The sequence below is a fragment of the Lacerta agilis genome, chromosome 12 (genome assembly GCF_009819535.1).
Source record: "Lacerta agilis isolate rLacAgi1 chromosome 12, rLacAgi1.pri, whole genome shotgun sequence".
Taxonomy (NCBI): Eukaryota; Metazoa; Chordata; class Lepidosauria; order Squamata; family Lacertidae; genus Lacerta; species Lacerta agilis.
The window spans coordinates 8,527,993-8,548,004 of record NC_046323.1 but is presented as its reverse complement, the minus strand read 5'-3'; the positions used below and the strand labels follow the sequence as shown (position 1 = coordinate 8,548,004).

General features: G+C 41.6%; 1 protein-coding gene across 8 annotated transcripts in view; it reads left to right on the top strand.

Moving 5' to 3' along the window:
- Window positions 1-964: 964 nt before the first annotated feature.
- ARPP21 (cAMP regulated phosphoprotein 21) overlaps window positions 965-20,012 on the top strand; it is a 160,868-nt gene continuing 141,820 nt past the window's right edge. For 3 of the 8 annotated variants that reach the window (XM_033165981.1, XM_033165976.1, XM_033165968.1), the window contains exon 1: window positions 1,865-1,959. The gene's annotated coding sequence lies outside the window, so the exon portion shown is untranslated. Of the gene's footprint in view, window positions 1,097-1,863; window positions 1,960-2,822; window positions 3,043-20,012 lie in introns of those variants that run through there. The other 5 variants (XM_033165978.1, XM_033165977.1, XM_033165972.1 and 2 more) reach the window with 4 other exon arrangements.

Sequence of the window (20,012 nt, the reverse complement as noted above, 5' to 3'; positions counted from 1 at the left end):
TGTGCTTTTGTGTCTCACAGCTACACAGGCTGAGGATGGGCGGGCGCGCGCGCTTGTGGGGGGGGGGCGCATGGCGAATGGATGACACAACGTGCCGGCAAAAACACACACACACACACACCACACATTTATGAGGCAGCCAGGAGCCCGCCGTGCCGTGCGCGCCTCTCTCTGCTCGTGGAGTTAGGGAGCAGGAGGGGAGAGGCCAGCAGGCAGCCGCCGCCGCCGCCGCCCCGTGATAAAGACGGCGGCAGAGCCAGCAGCTCTCCCGCTGCTGTTGCCGCCGCCGCCGCCGGCGGGTCTGCGCGAGCAGAATGAGCGGTAGCGCGACAGGCGCTAAGAGCCGAGCCGGCGAGGAGGGCGAGCGCCTGGCACGTTGTCTCCGGTGGGCCGCGTGGGCGGGGAGAGGCGAGGCTGAGGGGGAAGAAGAAGAAGAAGGGGAGGCGGCAGCAGCGAGGCTCGCGGGCGGCAGCAGCCAGTGCTAGTTGAACGGAGGGGAGGACGACGGGGCGGCAGCAGCAGCAGCAGCAGGGCGGAGGACGCAGAGCCCGCCAGCCGCCGAAGGGTTGGGCCACAGGCTGAGGCGGCAGCGCGCGAGGGGAGGGGTGGGAGACGGACAGAAATAGAGGCGGCCGACACGGCGTGAGGAGAAAGCGACCGGAGGCGGCGGCGGCGGCGGCAGGAGGAGGACAGGATTCGTGAGGGGAAGGAAGGGAAGGCGGCTCAGTCTGAGGGGAAAGGGGGAACGGAGGCAGCAGAGCGGGAGAAGGCGGGCGACACGGCGGGGCGTGAGGGAGCCGAGCGGCCGAGACAATAAAGGCGAAGTTCCGAGGGGAGGCGGAAGGGGCGCGGGGCGTGGAGGAGCCATGCAGCCGGGGAAGTGAGTGAGTGAGTGAGAGAGAGGCGCGAGCGGAGGACTCGCCGCCCCGGGAGCGAGGAAGAGGAGGAGGAGGAAGAAGAGAAGGAGGAGGAGGAGGAGTAGACCATGCCTTCCAGGAAAGCAGGCGTTGCGCTGTAGCAGCGCCCTGCTCTGCAGCCCGAGCAAACTCCGCCAAGAAGCCGGAGCCCCCCGCAGCCGGTGTCGTGTCCATTGCAGGTAAACGCCAAGCGACCTCCCCCTACCCGCTAACCTTCTCTCCCCCCCCCACCCGCCTACGTGTGGACGTGTGCGCGTGTTTTCGTTGCCTTCGCACCCGCCTCTTGTCTTCCTTGTCCCGTCGCCGAAGCCTCTCGCGCGTCTGCGATCGATCAGCGCAGGCAGGCAGGCAGGCAGGGTGGGTCTAGCGCGCGGCCAGATGGTTGTGTGGAGCGAGTCAGGGGCTTCTGACGCGTGTTTTGTCGCGCATGCTTTCGGAGGGATCCGAGGTGGTAGCGAATGGTGGCCGGGGCTGAGCATTTGCTCGCAGGGAGTTCTTTCTGCACAGGTCGACACGAGGCTCCGGAAGATGCCTTTTCCACTCAGGGGGCTTGTGGGTGGCGGGGTGTCAACATCAACCTTGTATCTGTTGTGTGTGTGTGTGTTTTGAAAAGGTGGGCTGGGTTTCCCCGGGGAGAATAAATACAGGCAGGCGCTGAGAAAGTTTCCCCACTGAGCCACGATCCCCTCTGCCAAATATGCATGCCGCACAGACACACGTCTCGCATGTTGTTATTAACGTGCTTCATCTCTCCCTTTCCACTTGCGCACTAAATAACAGATGGCGGATAATTTAGGAGTAAGGTTGGAAGTGACTGGCAGAATTGCTAGTGATGGGGGAAATTGTACAGGTTTGGGTAGGTGGCTTGAAATCTGTTGAAAGCATTGCTTGCCTGATAAGATTCAGAACGCGTTGGCAACGTGGGAGCAATTCTCAAAATGACAGTTCAAGATATCCCACCCTGACGCCAGAGATTAGATCCCAGATGATAGGAAAACTTCAGAAAGATGCTTTGATTTGACAATGGAGTTGGAGAAGCATGGTAATTTCAGCTGTCTTTTGCCATTATGATTATCTGAATATTTACTTAGCACCAGTGGTTTCCAGATAGTGTGTAAAAGAACGTGTGTGTGTGTGTGTGTGTGTGTGGAGAGAGAGATAAAGCATAAAACTTTCTTAAAATTGTCAGAAAGACAGTAAAGCATCTTGTATTGTTTTCAGGTACTGTATTCCTAATGCTTAGCTGCTGTGTTTTGATTTGGTTGGAAGTAGTAGTACATTTGGGTTAGCATCCATATGATGCCATGGAAGAAATAGCTTTGCAGCTTGCTGTATCTGAAATTAAAAGTCAGCTGTCTGAAACTCTGCAGTGTTCATTGCTTGCAGTTACTTCATTGCTATTATGTTACACTTTTATCTGAACATTTGTATCCTCCAGATGCTTTGTTTTCTTGGGGATAAACAAAGCATGGGTTCATTTCACCATTCTGTTGTACAACCAGGTTCGTGTTGAGAACAACTTCTTCTTTTTCTTCTTCTTTTTTGTGAAAAGTAACATTTTATCCAGAACTCTGTGAGCCAGAAACATTTTTCTGAACTGTATGCTTTCTCCTTTTCTGCTGCTGTGTTACAATTGTCCATATTGTGTAAGGCAACAAGAGAACTATATTGTTTTATGACTAATTGGATTGGCTTGCCTGTTGTGCTGTACATTTTTTTTTAAAAAAAGTTTAAAATTATATGTTGCTTTAAGTATAAGAATGGTAAAATTTGTGTTTTGTGTTTGTTTTGCTTTTTTTAATCTGCGTTGCTTAAAAATTTAACCGAATACCGTTCTTCTTAAGAGAGTTCATCATGGATTGAGGCAAGCTGCAATGTGCAATTAAGGCTTGCAAATAACTAATCTTACATTGACTTTGCTCTCAGTTTCCAACTGAGCCTGGTTACCTTGAGAACTGTAGCATTAGCGTCTTTAGAGCATGCTCCACTTGGGAGTTCGGGTGTGTTCTATTTGTAACACTACTTAATGAAGAAGCAACTCACTCTGCTATAAAGAAGCACAATGGAAGAGGAGAGCAATGATTGGCTATGGCTACTGGGGGGAAAAAAGAAAAAGATTGCAAAGGTAAAAGCGGTCTGCGGGTTGTGGTGAATCATCATTCCCAATTCCATTTATGTTATTATGCTAGGCAGTATTAAGACAGTATATTTTTAACAAATATTTTCAGTGGTTGGGGAGAGTGTGTGGGATAACTTAAACGAAAGATATTTTGAAGTTGTCATGGAAAGTTGTTGCTCCGTATGGGTTATTTTATGTTGTGCAAACCTATATTAACACGGTTTGTTTCCCCCCAAATTTTGCTAACCAATATTTTCTGGAATAGCCATGTTAAATAATTTTGTTAATATAGGCGATTCTATATGTGTCAATTGCACTATCATGCACTATTGTGCTGTCATGCTATGATTGTGTAAGACTTTGAAGTTTATTCAATTTCTGTCATTCAAAATCATTGCTTCTGGTATTCGCAGAAGGTAACAGCGGCAAACCTCTGGTGGTATTTATGGATTAAACAAAATGCAAATTGTAGATTTGCATGGAGGGTCAACATAATGACATGTGTGCATATTGCTAGAGTATCATTTCATAAATCTGGTGCATGCATCTGAAGTATTTCTGTTGTATAAATAGGCTAGTCTGTTTCATGTAAAAACATTTTTGTTCTGTATTTTCTACCTAAAGTATTATAAATGTTTATTCTACATGTTAAACATTTCAGTACTGTGAACCAGTGCTAATGTGCATCTTAATTTGTGTATGTGTGTTATCCTTGTTGACTAAATCTGGCTTAAGTGACATAAATAAGCGTTACCTGTCTAAATCAAGTTTGGAAGCCTGATGGGTGTTTACTTGAAATAAAGTGTTAGCTAATTAAATGGGGCTTACTCTCTATATGTGATAGTAACCCTGCCTTCTGCAATATGAAGGCTTGTGAGCGTGTTTGCTCACACAAGAATTTTAGTGTTTGCACATAACAGAGCAGTCCTAAACCTTGGGTATCTGCAGATATGATTCAGGTGAAAGGATATAAAACAGATCAGAAAATTGCATGTGGAAGAGACATTGGGATTTGACTGGGTAATTCCAGAGTAGCCAACTGGGACAAATAATTACTTGTCTCACATCACCAAATACATTGTTTTCAGATAACGCATTAACACATTTCCATTTGCCCAGGCATAAGGATGTATCCATTTTTGGAGGACTGGCTAGTTTATACATTATTTACTATAAATTGTGTAGAGAATGAGTTTTAGATCTTTTAAACTATCAACCATGATTGTCAAGGAGACAGAGGCTACCATATGTTGTTCTTACCCATCCCTTCCAAAATGGGCAATTATACTAAAAGGAAGGAGACAGGTCCTTGTGTTAACCGGGAACAATGAGAACAGCTTAGTTAATATAAAAGGAGAAGGGTGTCTGTCATAGTTCTAGAATGTGACCTGAGCAGTCTAGGTTTGGAAATTTGCTATGGGCATCGAAGTGCCAGAAAATGCCATAAAGTCTAGGAGCTAATAATATGTGACAAGGTTATCTGACTTTGCAATAGGTTAGTTGTCATATTTTATGCACACCTAGGTCCACTACAATGGACAAAAAAATTACTTAAACAATGTGAAATGTAATTTCAGCAGGGTTTTTTTTCATTGGATCAAGAACTGAACTTTCTGGGAGTTTGCTAAATGAGTCAAATGTCCCTTGAGTATCAGTAAGTCTAGATAGGTAACACAGTTTGATTTCCCCCCTTTTCTTATTAATGCAAAGAATGAGAGGGCAGAAGCAAAATAACTACATAATATTCAGACATATTTTTCATTGTTTTAGATTGAAACTATGGGTTTAAGAGGAATCCTGTTTGGACTTACTTTCCAGAGAAGGAGCACAATTCAATAATTTTTTTGTCTGACATTATGCCCGAAGAGTAGGTGACCTGGACTATAGATGGTTTCTGCACCATGTGAGAACAGATGAGTGGTCTTGCAGGAGCAAATCAAAACCCTTCTAGTCCAACATTTTCTTTCGAATAGTGTCCAGCCAGATATTTCAGGAACCAAAGCAGGGTATGAAAGTGATAGCCATGTCCTGTAGTTTTCTTCCACATTTATGTGTGCAAAATTACACTGCTTCTGAACATGGAGATGCTATTTAACTACCATGGCTTATATAGATGCTATTAGTATGAAATATTGTAAGATACGATGAGCTTGGAAATCTATGAGCCACTTCACTGAAAGCAGGAGATAAGTCAGTCTGTCTCCTTGGTGCGTGTACTTTTTTTTTAGTAGTAGGCAAATACAAATTTTCATATAAAATACGAAACCGTAAAGATGTGATATGGGAAATGTATGCTCTAGGAAGCTGGCCAGTTCTCTACCATACAGCACAGCAAATAGTAAACCTCAGAACCAACAGATCTGTTCCACTGTTTATAATTACTTGGGCTCTGTCGATCCACATCTGCCTTGGGCCAAGTGATATTGTTTACTTCATAGTGCAAGGCATAGTGAAGTGAGAATAGGAGTGGCGTAATATAGCAAGACTGCCTTCTGGAGGGATGACCAAAGCTTATTGGAGTGGGAACATTTCTAGCCAAATATGTTTTTTAAATGATAATTTTGATTACTTTTTAGGATAATATTCTGAATGATTAGAAAGAACTGCATTACCAAAAATGATGTCTTACAGAGGATTTCATTCATGTAAAGCAGGTTTTTTGGGGGGAGGAGGGATGACTAAATGTTAACTACAGTGATTAGAATACTATGAACTTAATTTTCCCCCGCTCTTGTTGATTAGTTGAGCATACTGTTTCATGCAAAAAATTCTGTGATGGCATCATTTCAACTGTCATAGTCATGTAAAGAATGCGTGCGAAATGATAACTGCAAAGGAAACCTTAATGTTTTAGAAGCATTTACATTATTTCCACATTAGGCACTTTTAATTTCCCCTAAGCTACTAAGATGTCTTCAACGTAGAATCATTGCCATGATGTAAGTACAGTTTTCCAGTACTGTGCAAGAGATGCCTGAGTATTATGGTTTTGTATATGGATGGTTGAAATTGTATTTTGAGTATATCAGCACCCAATAGGACGTAAACAGAAGTATGTTCTCTTCCAATAAGACTTGATTTACTTTGGGTCACACCCTGGTTTTTATTATTTTAATAACAATGGTCTCTTATCTTAAGAAAGCAAATAAACCTATAAACAGTTTGTCCAAATGTGAGATATTCTATTTTAAATAGCTGGCCTCAAGACAGGTAATTTGACATAATCCATAAGCAGTATTTAGTGGAGATATTGCATTAATATTTGGACTCATCTTTTCTCTCTCTTTTTTGGCATTTTGGCAATTACCTCTTTAAATATAAACCCCATGTGAATCCAGATGAAAATAAGGCATCGGGAATCCTCCCCCCTTTTTTAGTTTATTCATAGTTCTTGATCGTGTATTCTTTAAAATCTGTGTATAAAGATTAGAATTTTTTTCCTTCTCATCAATATAACTCAATATAACTTGTGCTTCAAGCAAAATACACTTCTTTTGAAAAAAACTAATATTAATTTGTTTTTCTCATATGATTTTCATATTTTGATTGGAGCGCAAGCGAATTATGCCAACACAATAAAGGATAATGCAGCTAAGCACTATACCAGAACTGCATTGACTAAGGATGTTCACATCTTTGGCATGGTAAAAGGAATATGTTGTCAATGAACTGGACACAGTTATCTGCAGAGGAGCACCTACATCCACCTCATCTCCTTTCCCAAAAATGAGCCACAGGTGTTTTTATTTTATTTTTTTAAGAAGGCAATAGAAAAGCTTTACCTTTTGGCTTGTTAATTTTCCTCCATTTTAGCCTGTTGCCCACAAAACAGCTGCAGGTGCATTATAACCATTTCATAAATATTACATCTGCAGTAGAATGGAAAGTCTTATTAGGCCACTCTGCCCTTTTTTTTTCTAAACTAAGGCTTTTGGAACTTGGGAGCCTAATGAGCAAACTTAAATGGTCATTTGGGAAAGCTTCCAAAACATGAAAAGATCACTTAGGAAGGTTTTTGTTTGTTTGTTTGTTTTTTTGGTCTCTGTCCCTATTCTCCTCATTGCAAAGAAATGAGTACAACAAAATCGTGCACATGCAGCTCCTCTCTGCCTTCCAGGTTACACAGTATAGCTGCATCTGGTGTCCGTGCCAAACATTAATCCCCCAAAGCCAGATAACTTATTCTAGCCTCAGCTAATATTGGAGGCATGACTACATAAGGAAAAAGAGTAACCTACAAAATGCCATCATTTTGAAGAAAAGTTATTAGGATCATAGAAGGTGACCTTATATCAAGTCAGATCAGGAGATAGCAGGGACTGATTTTGGGACCTTTTTCATGCAAAATATATGCCATACCCTGTTCCTTTCCTAGAAAGGACCGATTACCATGCCTCTAGTGTGGTGTAGTGGTTAAGAGCGGTGGACTCATAATCTGGTGAACTGGGTTTGCTTCCCCGCTCCTCCACATGCAGCTGCTGGGTGACCTTGGGCTAGTCACACTTCTCTGAAGTCTCTCAGCCTCACTTAACCTCAGAGTGTTTGTTGTAGATTGTTAGCCACTTTGAGACTCCTTAAGGAGAGTGAAAGGTGGGATATCAAGTCCACACTCTTCTTCTAGTGCAGGCATCCCCCAACTCGGCCCTCCAGATGTTTTGGGACTACAACTCCCATCATCCCTATCTAACAGGACCAGTGGTCAGGGATGATGGGAATTGTAGTCCCAAAACATCTGGAGGGCTGAGTTTGGGGATGCCTGCTCTAGTGCTCGGTCCCCTTTATCTCTCCTTCGGTTTGCCTTCTTCTACTTCTGTTGATCTTCTACTTTTCTTTCCTTTTCTCTCTAGTTCCCAGGTGCTTTTATAACTGGATTGGGGTAACAAAGAGTTAGTACCCACACGCAGAACAGGTTTCCTTGCAACTTAATCAGAAACCTGGCTCTGTAGAGTGAACCCTGATTCCTTTGAGAGGTTCCAGCATGTGGTTCGGTATGCTGAGTCTATACTTCCTACCTAGTCTTATTGTACCCGCAATCTTCCTCATATGAATATGTATTTGTCTTTAAAATATGTCTATGGGTTGTATCCAATTGTCCCCATCCACTGATGGAGAACTCTTTGATCCAGTGGAGAATTTGATGAGCTAAAGGGGGTGTGTGTGTGGAAATTATGGAATTATGGAAATTCCACAATCCCCACCTACCACACTGTACTGAAGGGTCTCCCAATCCCCTTGAACATATTTGGGATGGTCATAGGAAGCTGCAGAGGGAAGGGGGATTCAGGGAAAATAGCCCCCTTTCCACTAACTCTGCTTGATCAGAGAACCTTTAGAGGAATACAACTTTAATGCAACCCTTTAAATCTATTTCCCACCTAAAAACAACAACAACACATATCACTATTCATAATTATTAATGTTTTGGAGTTAGCAAATGAAACTTTAGTTAAAGTTGACCTTTAACTTGGCTTCTAGCAAAACCTACATTAATTTTTCTCATAATCTACGGTAATTCTTTTAAAAAGTTCAGCAAAAAAAATGGGCTGTGGAGAATGAGGTGCTTGTTTGGTGAAATCTACATCTTACCTGCCAGCAGGTGCTATGGCCTTTACACTTTTAAAAATAAGTGATTGAGATCAGCTACCTCATTTGGACCACCTCAGTCTTAATGCCTCCTGATAATGGGTTGACCTGCAGATTGGACACATGTTGAATAAATCATTCTGAGGACTGAGCTGTCTGCAGCTCAGGAATGTGGCCAAAGGTGTAATTTCAATCACAAAAAGTAATTTGTTCCATCAAAGGCTTCTGTGAATGAAAGGGAGGGAGGCATTACCCCTTTCCCATTCAGCCCCTCCCCATGCCATGCGGCCCCTCCCCCTGCTCTACTATACCAGAGGAACCCCCAACTTCCTATGGCTGATTTTGGGAAAGGGCACAGGGAAGGGAAATTGGTGAAATTCACCTCCCTTCTGTGCACAGAAGCCGCTATTGGTTATAACCCTTAGTCATATGGTGACTGCCACTCAAATGCTACCACTCTGTGGGAGGGGTGGGGCGGGAATTGAAATTAGAAATTTTCAGGATACATTCTTATGAGGTTATCAATCTGTTAGGTTTTAAGAGGAATGGTTTAGTAAGAGTGAGGGTTTTTTTGGCAATTTCCCCTGGAAGAAAAATATATTTTCCTCACTCATTGAAACAGAATCTTTGAGCCACTAGATGTAATATGTGTTTATATGTGACATTTAAGGGAAACAATCCAGAGCCTGAAATTCAGGCAGCTCCCCACTTAGGTGATTTCTACTTAATGCGTGGCCAGAAATGTGTGAAAGACCAGCTATTAAGAAATGCTGGAAGCCTGGTTTGTAGGAACAGCATCTCTCCCATCTCTGCCCCAACTTCAGCCACTTGGGAAGGGGGAGCAGGTATGCCAATCCACCTTGGCAGACATCTTCCTGTGGAGGCTGGGAAGGGCTTTGATCAGCTGTGGAAGGAGACAGAACTAAAGGCAGGAGCCTGAACAGAAGGGTGTTGTCTTCTCACCTAGAACCAGACATCCTGCTCACCCTGATAGAGTGTGCATTTTAAGACTAGGGAATAGTTCATGCATGTTTGACCAAGTCTGCAATCCTGTTCTCACTTTTTTGGGAGTCTGTTCATGTAAACCAGGCCTGTCGAACTGGTTGATTTTGATGTACTGGTCGATCGTGAGATGTCCCTGGTTGATCCTGGTTGATTGCACGATGGTGATTGATCGACCAAAAAAGAAAAAAGAAAAGGTCAACAACTCTGGTCATCCTCCCCCCAAAAAGCTCTCAACAACGGTGGTCAATCCAATGGGTTTGCCAGTTTATTTATAGTGGGAGTAGATCGCTGTCTCTTGGAAGTTTGACACCCCGATGTAAACCAATCATCACATGCCACGGACAGATATTTCATTCATACATCAAACTCTATACGTCTCATTTCCACCAAACACAGCCTTCAGTGTGCGGCATACAACAATAATAAAGTCGTATTGTAAAACAATATAATACAATTGATAACAATAAAATACAGTTAAAACATGGTGGGTTTTTTTTTTAATGGAAACTGTTAAGAGCAACAAAGAGCTGGAATGCAACACACTCCGAGAACATACACAAGCTTTCTTGAGAGCTTGTTCCATGGGGATATCAGAGAAATAATTGAAAATACTCTATCTGTGTTGAAGAGAACTTCACTTCTGACACTAGACACACCTGAAAGAATTGTTCTCCAGAACACATCCCAAGGGGATATGTTATATGGGAGAAGCATTTTCCTATGATATTTTTGTCATGGGCTTTTTATGTGGAATCCAGTATCTTGGACCTAGTAGGGAAAAGCCGTGAGTACAATGCAGTGCTCTTTAGTTGACTTGGTACACTTGTTCAGCTTTAAACCCTCAACTTAGCGCTGAAATGATGTGAAATCAAGTTATGTATGTACATGTGCATGTGCACCAGCAGGGGCACATTTAGGGAGGGGAGACATATTGGAGCACATGTGATTATTTGTGAGGGATGCCTATGTTTCTGGCCAATGTACTGTTTGCTTAGTGACGTTCGTTTTAAATGATGAAACAGATATATTCAGTAGGTATGAACATTGACCCTTGTTGATAACATTGCTGTAGTTATGGGGTATAAAGGAGTAACTACAACAGTTGCCCCCACCCCTTTAATATTGATTATCTCTAAAACTAGGACTTTCCTGCACTGCAGGAGGTTGGATTAAATGACCCTTGGGATCCCCTCGACTACAGTTATAGAATCCCATGACTTTCGATTTTGCTGAGAATCTTACTACTCTTAAAACATTTTATACTCCTGGAATATGAAATGATACCCATGATTACAGGAAAGAGGAAGCATATAGAAGATATTGGATTATGCAATGTTGTGATATGTTTATATGCACACTGGTTTACTGCAGCAACAGTTCCCATCAGGGATGGCTCCCAAAGAGAAATGGGACTCAAACCTTTTCTTCAGGGAGCTGGTTAGAAGAGAGGGCGAGCAAAGCTTATCAAGATGTGCTTATTTATTACCCACAAATAAAAAGTATTATATTTAATTCAACTTTACAATGCAATTTAACCAAAATATTGATGCTATGGCTGTACCCTATGCAGTTTGCATGTCTTTAGCCCATAATGTCTGAACCATTACTAGCTCTGCTGAAGTAAAAATTTGAATCTGACAAATCTGCTAACTTCCAAAGCATCAGTTCTGAACATAAACATCGTATGAACTCATTCTGACGTGGTGAATTTTAGATTTTCAAATTTCTAGTTCATTTTTCTGATTTTTTTTTTAATTCAAACTATCGCTTCAAAATTGCAACTCTACATCTGAACTAAATTCATTTCAGTTCTACAATCTATCCTGTTGCAGTCTTATATCTCTTTCAGTTTCAGATTTCTTGATGCGTTTGTTACCTCCTGTTCATTTTAATGCAGAAATTAATGCAAACAACAATTAAAAAAACACATGGCACACTTGTTCATTTATATGTAATTTCAGGATGAAAGGCAAATGCATTTACTTTTACATGGCCTTGATCTAACATATGTAATTTCCTGAACACAAACTGAATTTTCTTCAACAGTTTTGTAAGGTTCCCCCCCCCCACATTCTAAGTGTTTGTTTGTTTGTTTGTTTTTGAGAAAAGGTTAACTCTTGGTACGATACAGCAAGATCATACAAAACTAGCCATCTCCAATTACAATTCATATTGACAGGTATTTTAATAGCCCGGGAGGAGTGCTATAGAATGATTGACTTCCATTGACACAGGATTTTAACAAGGGCAAGTTGAAAAGGAATGCTAACATTTAATTTCTGATGTAGATTAATATGAGATATTTTCTAATGCGAATTGTAACTTACAGCATCAGTGGTGCTTAAGTGCCTCCAAGATCTAAGAAAGTTCTTGTTATATTTGGAGCTATAGGAAATATGTACATGGAAGGATTTCTGTTCAAGTGAATATGTAGTGTAAGACAGGATAGGAAACAGGGAAGATATCCTCCTTCTTAACTGAAGGAAGGAAGCATCAAAATTGTGAGAACTGAAACCAGATTCTTTGCATTTAGGTGTTCTTGTATTTTTTGACATAATGAGCTGCCCCAGCCCCCTTAATAGCTAGGCTGTAACTTTAAATGTCCTCAGACATGGAGAATTAGAGATCTATATTAAATTTATCTTCTCTGTATGTGTGTCTGGAATCATATATAGATCACATGGGTGTCTTCTGGCTTACAGGCATTGCCAAATAATAGTGATAAAGGTATGTGGGAATTCAGCAGGGTGTGTGAAGGAGCATACAGGTGGATCAATTTGCCACACAGTGGCAAGCAGGTGTTCAGAGTTTGTAGGATAGGCTAAGAGGGTTCAAGTATAAGCAGGTGTGCAAGGGGTGAGAGTAGAGTTCTTGTAGGAGAAACAATGGTTGTGCAAGAAAGCGGTTTTATACCAAAGCTGAAAGAAGATAAACTGCTGGTAGAGACGATGCGGCCACAAACAGAAAAGGTGAGTGAAAAGGCGAGGCTAAATTGCAGCAAATTGGAGGCATGATCTTTCCCACGTACATGGAGCAAGCATTCAGCCAAGTCACAAACTGTGGTTTGTTTAGGCATGCAAACCAGAGCACCCCTGCCTTCCTCTTCCTTCAGTCAAACCGGGAAACAAGGTGCAGAGCAGCTAGCTTAGTGTTATATCCAAAGCAGCACTCATGGTTTGTTTCTCCTAGACAAACGATGGTCAGTAAATCAAAAACAAAACTTGGATTCAGACTGTGGTTCGGAAAGAAACAAACGGGCTGTCAATTAAGATGTAACACCAAGCCAGCCATTCCTAGGTTTGTTTCTGTGTTTGGCTAAGGGGAAAGTGAAGCTTGAGAGCTTGAACATCATGCACTAGCATCCAGCTTATGCACAGTATCATTAAGCAAACCATACATTTTGGCTTAGCGTGACATTTCATCACTGCCAAACCTCAAGCTGGCATGAGGTTTGTCTAGAACTTGGGGATAGGTCGAAAGATGGAGATACACGAAGCCTACTGGAGAAAGGTCATCAGTGTGAATCTGCAGGAAGAGAGATGCCTGATTTAAGGATGCAGAAGACATTCTACTTAACCCTTCACTTCTTAGGAGGACCACCCAGCACAAAGGCACATAGTTAATAGCTGGTCTTCACCCTTAAAAACAAACAAACCCAAAATGTAGCTGTTTATTGGGACCTCCATGGCTACCTAGTCTTCAAGGCTTTATTTATTGCCAGCAATAGTTTACATTTCTGCAGAACACTTGGAAAGTTATGCAGCTCTTATCCAGCTGGCAGTGGTCTTGACCCTGTTGACATGAACAGGACATTTCCCCAGCATTCCTGTTTCTGCCACCAACACATCAATCTTATCATTATCCTTCTGCCCCTCTCCCCATTTTAAAATGTTTGTTATTGCAGAATCCAAGAAGTCCTTGTCAGATAAGGCTCCCACTCCTACGTAAGGATCCAACTCCTACATGAAAACCCTTAAGGGAAGCTGATACTACTAAAATTTTACTGTGTGTGTGCATTTTCAGATGCATCTAAATCTCCCATTTGCATGCCCTCTTGTAAGAGGAAGTGAAGTAAAACAACTCTAAAACCATTTCCCCCTCCAGTGTCTCATCACTGGGTGGCAGCTAGATCATGGCTGATATGCAAAGTGTGCAGAACTCCCAATAGTTTTTGTAAAGCAAAGTTCTATTTCAAAAGCCTATGAAGTCTGAATGATGGATCTACTAACGTGTACAGTTCAGTGAGAAAAGGAGGGCATAATCTAAATCTGAGGATGTGTTGGTAAGCGCCATAGACATGTGGTGTTTAATAAGCTGAAGTCAATTTGAAGCAGGATTTTTAAAAAATGTGTCAACTCATGCAGTCAATAGAATATCAAAGAGAGTGCCCGGCCACTTAATTGACATAATGATCTTGACAAGTGTTAACTGCAGCGCTCCTTGTCAGCTTACTGAGTCTGTTAACTTGCTGCAAAGGCTTGTATGCCTTAACATCCATTTGTTTGCTCTTAAATAAAATATAATAGCTGTCTGCAGGAGCCATTATTCATAAAGTTCTTGCCTGTCTCTTATTCTGTATGATTTAGAATACTCTAGAAGTGGCAGAATGCAGCAACAATTTGTATGTGGGAATGATAAAGGGCTTTCTGCTGGAATTAGTTCAAGAAACCACCGTGTACTGGCACTCCTTGTACAAGGTATAAATATATTTCCTTTTACTTAAAGAAGGATGGATGGGGTTAAATGAAAGTATTTTCAAATAAAAACGCTCCCCAGGACTTTTAGAAATGCTATGATTAAGAATGCCCCGCTCTGTGGGAAGTCAGTCTTTGGAGGGGACAATATGGTAGTGATGAGAAAGGTTATCTGTATGAATGCCTTAAAAGCTATGGGCATAGCTATGTTGTAGCCCCTTAATGCCTTCAAAGGGTATATGTTTCTTTAAAGGTCAGGGGTTCAGCAACTGAGAACATCTTCACTAAGCGTCAATCTCTCAAGCAGGCACTCCACTAAATAGTTAAAAAGAAAATGGAGAAGATCCCAAGATAAAAGAGATCTCAACAATTCAGTCTTCTTCCGATCATAAAGGACACCTCCCCCTCCCCAAATTCCATGCTCCCCATGAGAACCTTCTGGAGGCTTGGTCATACACAAGCAATTAGAGTAGCAATATTTCCACTTTTGGTTTTTTTGCAGCATGGAATGTCTTGACAAGAAGTGAATATAGCAATAACACCCTAATTTCAGAACAGAAATGCATCACTGGTATCATCAGCACTTCACAGACAAAAAAAATTGAGTTGTTTCTGTAAAATATGAGCATTTTCTACAATAGTAGACTAGAAGAACAAAATCAAGTCTAAAGGTGATAATTTCCCCTGGTATTTGGGAATGAAATCATCTCTGAGTGTTGAGAGGATGGAATGACATTTACCGTCATTTCTCTTCCTAGTTCAGTAGTTATCATGCTGAGATGGAATTGAAACTTTGCATCCTATTGCATTGCAGGAGAAACATGATAACGCACACAACACGATTCCTGGGGAAATATTTTATGGTCGAAGTCCAAGGATTTATGACTGCAACAAAGCTTTGATTGTGTCATGCTTTCAGTTGGTACATAGAAAGAAGAGAAATTAAACATATAAATACTGCATCCCACAAAACCTTTCCCCTTGGCATAGGTGAACTATGCTTCCAAATAAAATTATATAACGAAACGACGTTTATGTGACATCTGTGGCATATTAATAAATATTGTTTTCATTATAAATTGTTATTAAAATACATAGGGGTTTTTCTTTCTTCCTTTTCTTGTCTTGTGCATCAGAAGTTGGCATTGTCTTAGTTGTCATTCCAAGCAGCTGCTATGCAACTGCTGCTCTCCTTTCAAATAATGGATCTGATAATTTAAAAGACAATTAGGAATACAAAGCTTATTTACTTTTTTAGAAATAGGTCGATTTTTTTGAACCCCTTCGTAGCTTTAGACACCAATCATAATTTTTAAAACCAAAGTAAGCTATATATCTGAGACAACTGCCTCATTGTTAAATGCATTTGTGGGATATATTGTGGCATTCTCTTTAGCATTTATGAATAAAGCTAGGATATTGGCACAGATGCGTTTTCTTACTTTGATTTCTAGGTTGCGCAGCATGTGTTTATTTGGAAGTTCCACTGAGACGCATTCCCAAGTAAGTAAGCAGAGGACTGCAGCCTTAATACCCTCGTCTTAAACATTTATGATACTGCATTGGCTGCAACCCTGAGAAGTCCTTGCATAATAGCATAGTTCTACTCCACGCTGTTGCAGGCAAACTAAGCCTTAGGCAAGTACCGGTAGTAGACATTATTATAGGGTAGACTTGGGGGGGGGGGGATTCTGCTAAAAGGTCTTCAGAAATAAGCTCTTGGGGACTTCATGCTGGCGGTGGGTGGAGCTAGAACTGAAAGTGGGAAGAGTTTGCAGCATTGCATAGGACTGTCTGACTGTCCCTCTGTGTGTGTGTGTGTTAGAGAGCTGGGTCACATACGCAAACACACAATGCGTGGTAGGAAGAGATTCCCAGCAGAGTGATGTGGAGAGCAAGGGTGGGTCCAAAGTATCTAGAGAGCTGCATTTAGTGAGGCCATGTCAAAGCTGTAGCCCATGACTTCTCTGCATGATACAACATCACTGTGTAGCAAATTTCCCCAGCTCTACAAGACAACCAGTTAAACTGGACAAGGCTAGGGAGAACCTCGTGTTGCACATTTTAAACTGATGATGTTGTCGGGCTGCAGAAAGGATATATTTCTTTTGCAGAAGCCATTTCTTTCACATGCCCTTCTCCAGGGCTCCTCCACCCCAGGGGGTACTCAAGGGTACGCAGTACCGGCAGCTTTTTTTGTTGTTGTTGTTGAAAAGCAGGTCACTTGCTGTAACAACTTCATGGTGAGTACTGGCACCCATTTTTCTAGGGAAAAAAGCACTGCCCTTCTCCATGCATTTTCCTCATCCAAAGTGAAATGTCTGGCAACTATCAGTAGGTGGTTTTTTGTTCTTCTTCTTTTTGCTGTGGCACTCTGGTTATGGGAGGACCACCTGATGCAAAGGTTGATTTTAGGCACCAAACACCGCACCTACTTTTTTCTTCTCAGGCTTTCAAAGCACATTTTAGTTAAAAGTTTTGATTGCTCTTTTATGTACTGGCCTCAACATTTATTTGTGGTTAGAAGGGGGGACACACACTTGATCAACCCCCTTAGACTCAGTTTTGATGGACAGATGTTTCTAAGCAAACAAACTATAATTCAAATCGGAGTGAAGTATTTGAAGCTTGATAAGTATACAGTAGGAGCATCCTTTTAAAAGAAAAAAGAAAAAGAAAAAAGAAGTCACTTGAGTCTGTCATTTACCAATATGGGAGCTAGCTTAGAAAATAAGAAGTTCAAATTGAGGACTGCTTTTCTCTTTTCAAAAAGGAATGCCATTTTGGATGTGAGAACTTTCTTTCAGAGGCTGCGCACTCCTTCCTAATAAAACCATCTGCGTTGCGATAAAATTCCTTCTTATCCAAAGTGTGGGTAACACTTCGCTGTATGAGGGAGGTAATCTTGGCAGCATTGAAAGAGGCGGTGGTGTGACTGCTTCTACAGAAACCAGCTCTCTCGTCGCTTCTCGGCCTTTGGGCTAAGATCAAGTGTAGAAACCATCTCTGAGCCCTTTGGATCAGAACAGCTATTGGCCAGTTGTCAATACCCCTTTGGGGGGAAGGTGGTACACATGGCCGTGGTGGGCAGCTGCAGGCACTTTTGGAGGAAACGGATTATTTAGATCCATTCCAATGTGGGTTCAGAACACACTGATGGATGACTTTTGCAGAGAGTGGGACGGACTGTGAATTTTCTCCTACTTCTTGATCTCTTATTGGCATTGGATACCATTGACCATGGCATCCTCCTGGACTGGCTCTGGGAAATGGGAATTGGGGCATTGTATTATAGAGATTCCAATCCTACCTTCAGGAACAAGTCCAGAGAGTAGCATTGGGAGAGTGACCCTGGTGGCTAATCTAGGGAGTGCTGCAGGAAACTATGTTATCTCTGGTGCTATTTAATATCTAAGCCGCTGAAAGTGGCCATTAGGAGTTTTCAGCTGAGGTGCCATCTGCATTTGGAATCAAATTCCCATTGAAAAACAACATACTGAAATCAGGGTTGATTATTATTATTATTATTATTATTATTATTATTATTATATTTTATCATAAAAATTATAAAAAGGAGGGTAGATGAGAGATATCTTCTGTATTTATCTTTTATGTTTTAGTTCTTTGCAGTTTGAGCTAGTACAGTAGTTTAGAATGATAGGACGGAGTGATTAACAAAAAAATTGCAGACTACAACAATGAAACGTCGCATTTCCCATGTCTTGGGTTTTAAGCTGGAATCCCTGATTGCTATGATAAGACTTGCATAGGTAAAGTAACTGAACAAGCCTTCTCCTACATTCAAAAGTGCTATTCCTTACCTGTAGGCTGAAGTGGTACAGTCCATTCTAGTTCCTCAGGATTCTTCTTGATCATTTCCTCCTTATTTTGTAGCACGTGTAGACCAGGATCTGATAATGTCTATATCACACACAGCTGAGACCAGTGTTTTGCAGTGATCTGCACTTGTATCAGTGCACTGATCCTCCCCAGATCACATGCTTGGGCGAATCAATACTGTGGCAATTGCTGCTATGAACACAGAGTACGGTAATATAATGAGCATAGGAAGCACTGCAACTGTTGAATCAAAGCAGAGAGAGTTCTGCTAAGCCCTTGAAACAGAAGGCAACATTTTCTGAGGGGCTTCCATTTGTGCTTTTGCATTAGTGCCTTCACAGCTAAGAGCAGAGTTGAAGCCATCCTGGGAGATTCATTGTATGCACCTCGTTCTTTTAGAGGCATCTGAACCCAGCACCACCACTGTGGCAAACAACCCTATATTAGTAAATTGTTGGTCTTCGTGTCTACAGTGCTGTTCTGGTATTAAAAAGTGCACAGTTTGTTCCATGACACTGATGCTAGCGATCTTTATTAGCCCATTTCGTTGTGTTTCTAAGGCTATTTCTCAGCAATTTTATCTTGTCTGAAAGTTCTTCTATTAGTCTCTTGGAGATTCAGTGTTCTTTTCTGGGCTTCCACAACTCCTAGAGGTATGGCACTCGGTTTAACAAATGTTGTGCAAACATCTCCCTAAGGTTTTAAGTAAATGTGATAGAAGAGAACAGCTTCTGACTGCAGAGGCACTGCTTAAGCCTGCAAGGCACTGCTTGAGTATATTGATTGCCTGTAAAGTAAAAACACAAATTAATTTCAGCAGAATAAGTAGTTATTTGGGCATTCTAAGTTGGTAAGCTTATTTCGTGTAAGGAAAAACGTGAATTGCATATTGTAACCTCTGTGATTGAGATGATTTCTAGGCTGCCTTGTTACTATGAAGGGCAAGTGTTTCTAAGATATATCAAAATACCTTATCTTGGCTGAATATTCTGCATGCCTATTTTATTCTGTCTCATTCACACAGTGTCTGTAACCCTTGACAGTAGGAAGTTCTGGTAGAATTTCTTGTTGCAACTATTGCCTGATGTCATATTTGGGCTAGGAAGTCTGCTAAGGTGGAGTCTCATTGCAAATGGAACATGCAAGTGGGGCAAGTGTCCATTTGGATCGTTGCATTGACCCAGCGATGAAGATTCTCTACGTATGTAGGTATGATGGGTTAGCTGCAAAGTAGAGCAGAAGGTTCGTGTTTTGTTATGATAGCAAGGGGCTCTATAATTAATGTTGTTTAGAACAATATGGTTGAATGGCATACAAAGTACACGTAGTCCAACCCTTGGGCAGGGATCCTCTGCACTGCACCTCCACAACTTCGAACCAATTAAGATGAGTGCAGCCTGTTTGCTCTGCCAGGTGTTTTGACTGCCCTTGTGCTGTAGAGTGAAATAGGCAGCAAAACAAAAGGACATTTACTGAACCCCAGTAAGCCAACAAATTTTGCTGGTTAGATATGTACCTCCTGGTAGGTCACTAATTGCCCTACACGTTTTATTTATGTGTTTGTTCATTTTTATGTCATTCTTTGTTGATCGGTTTCAGGGCAGTATACAATTACATAATATAGAATCAAACTTCCACAACTACACCAAAACAACAGAATAGAGTCCAGTTGAAATTAGTCAACATAACTGAAACACTTTACGAATGAAAAAGTCTTTACTTGTGCCTAAGCAACAACTTTGTGGGGTTACCCTTTAGGTTGGTATAGAGACTGCTGCTAGTGCAGAATGTGGTGGCTAAATTGCTGGGGTGTGTGTGTGTGGGTGTGTGGTAAACTTCACCCACCATATAACA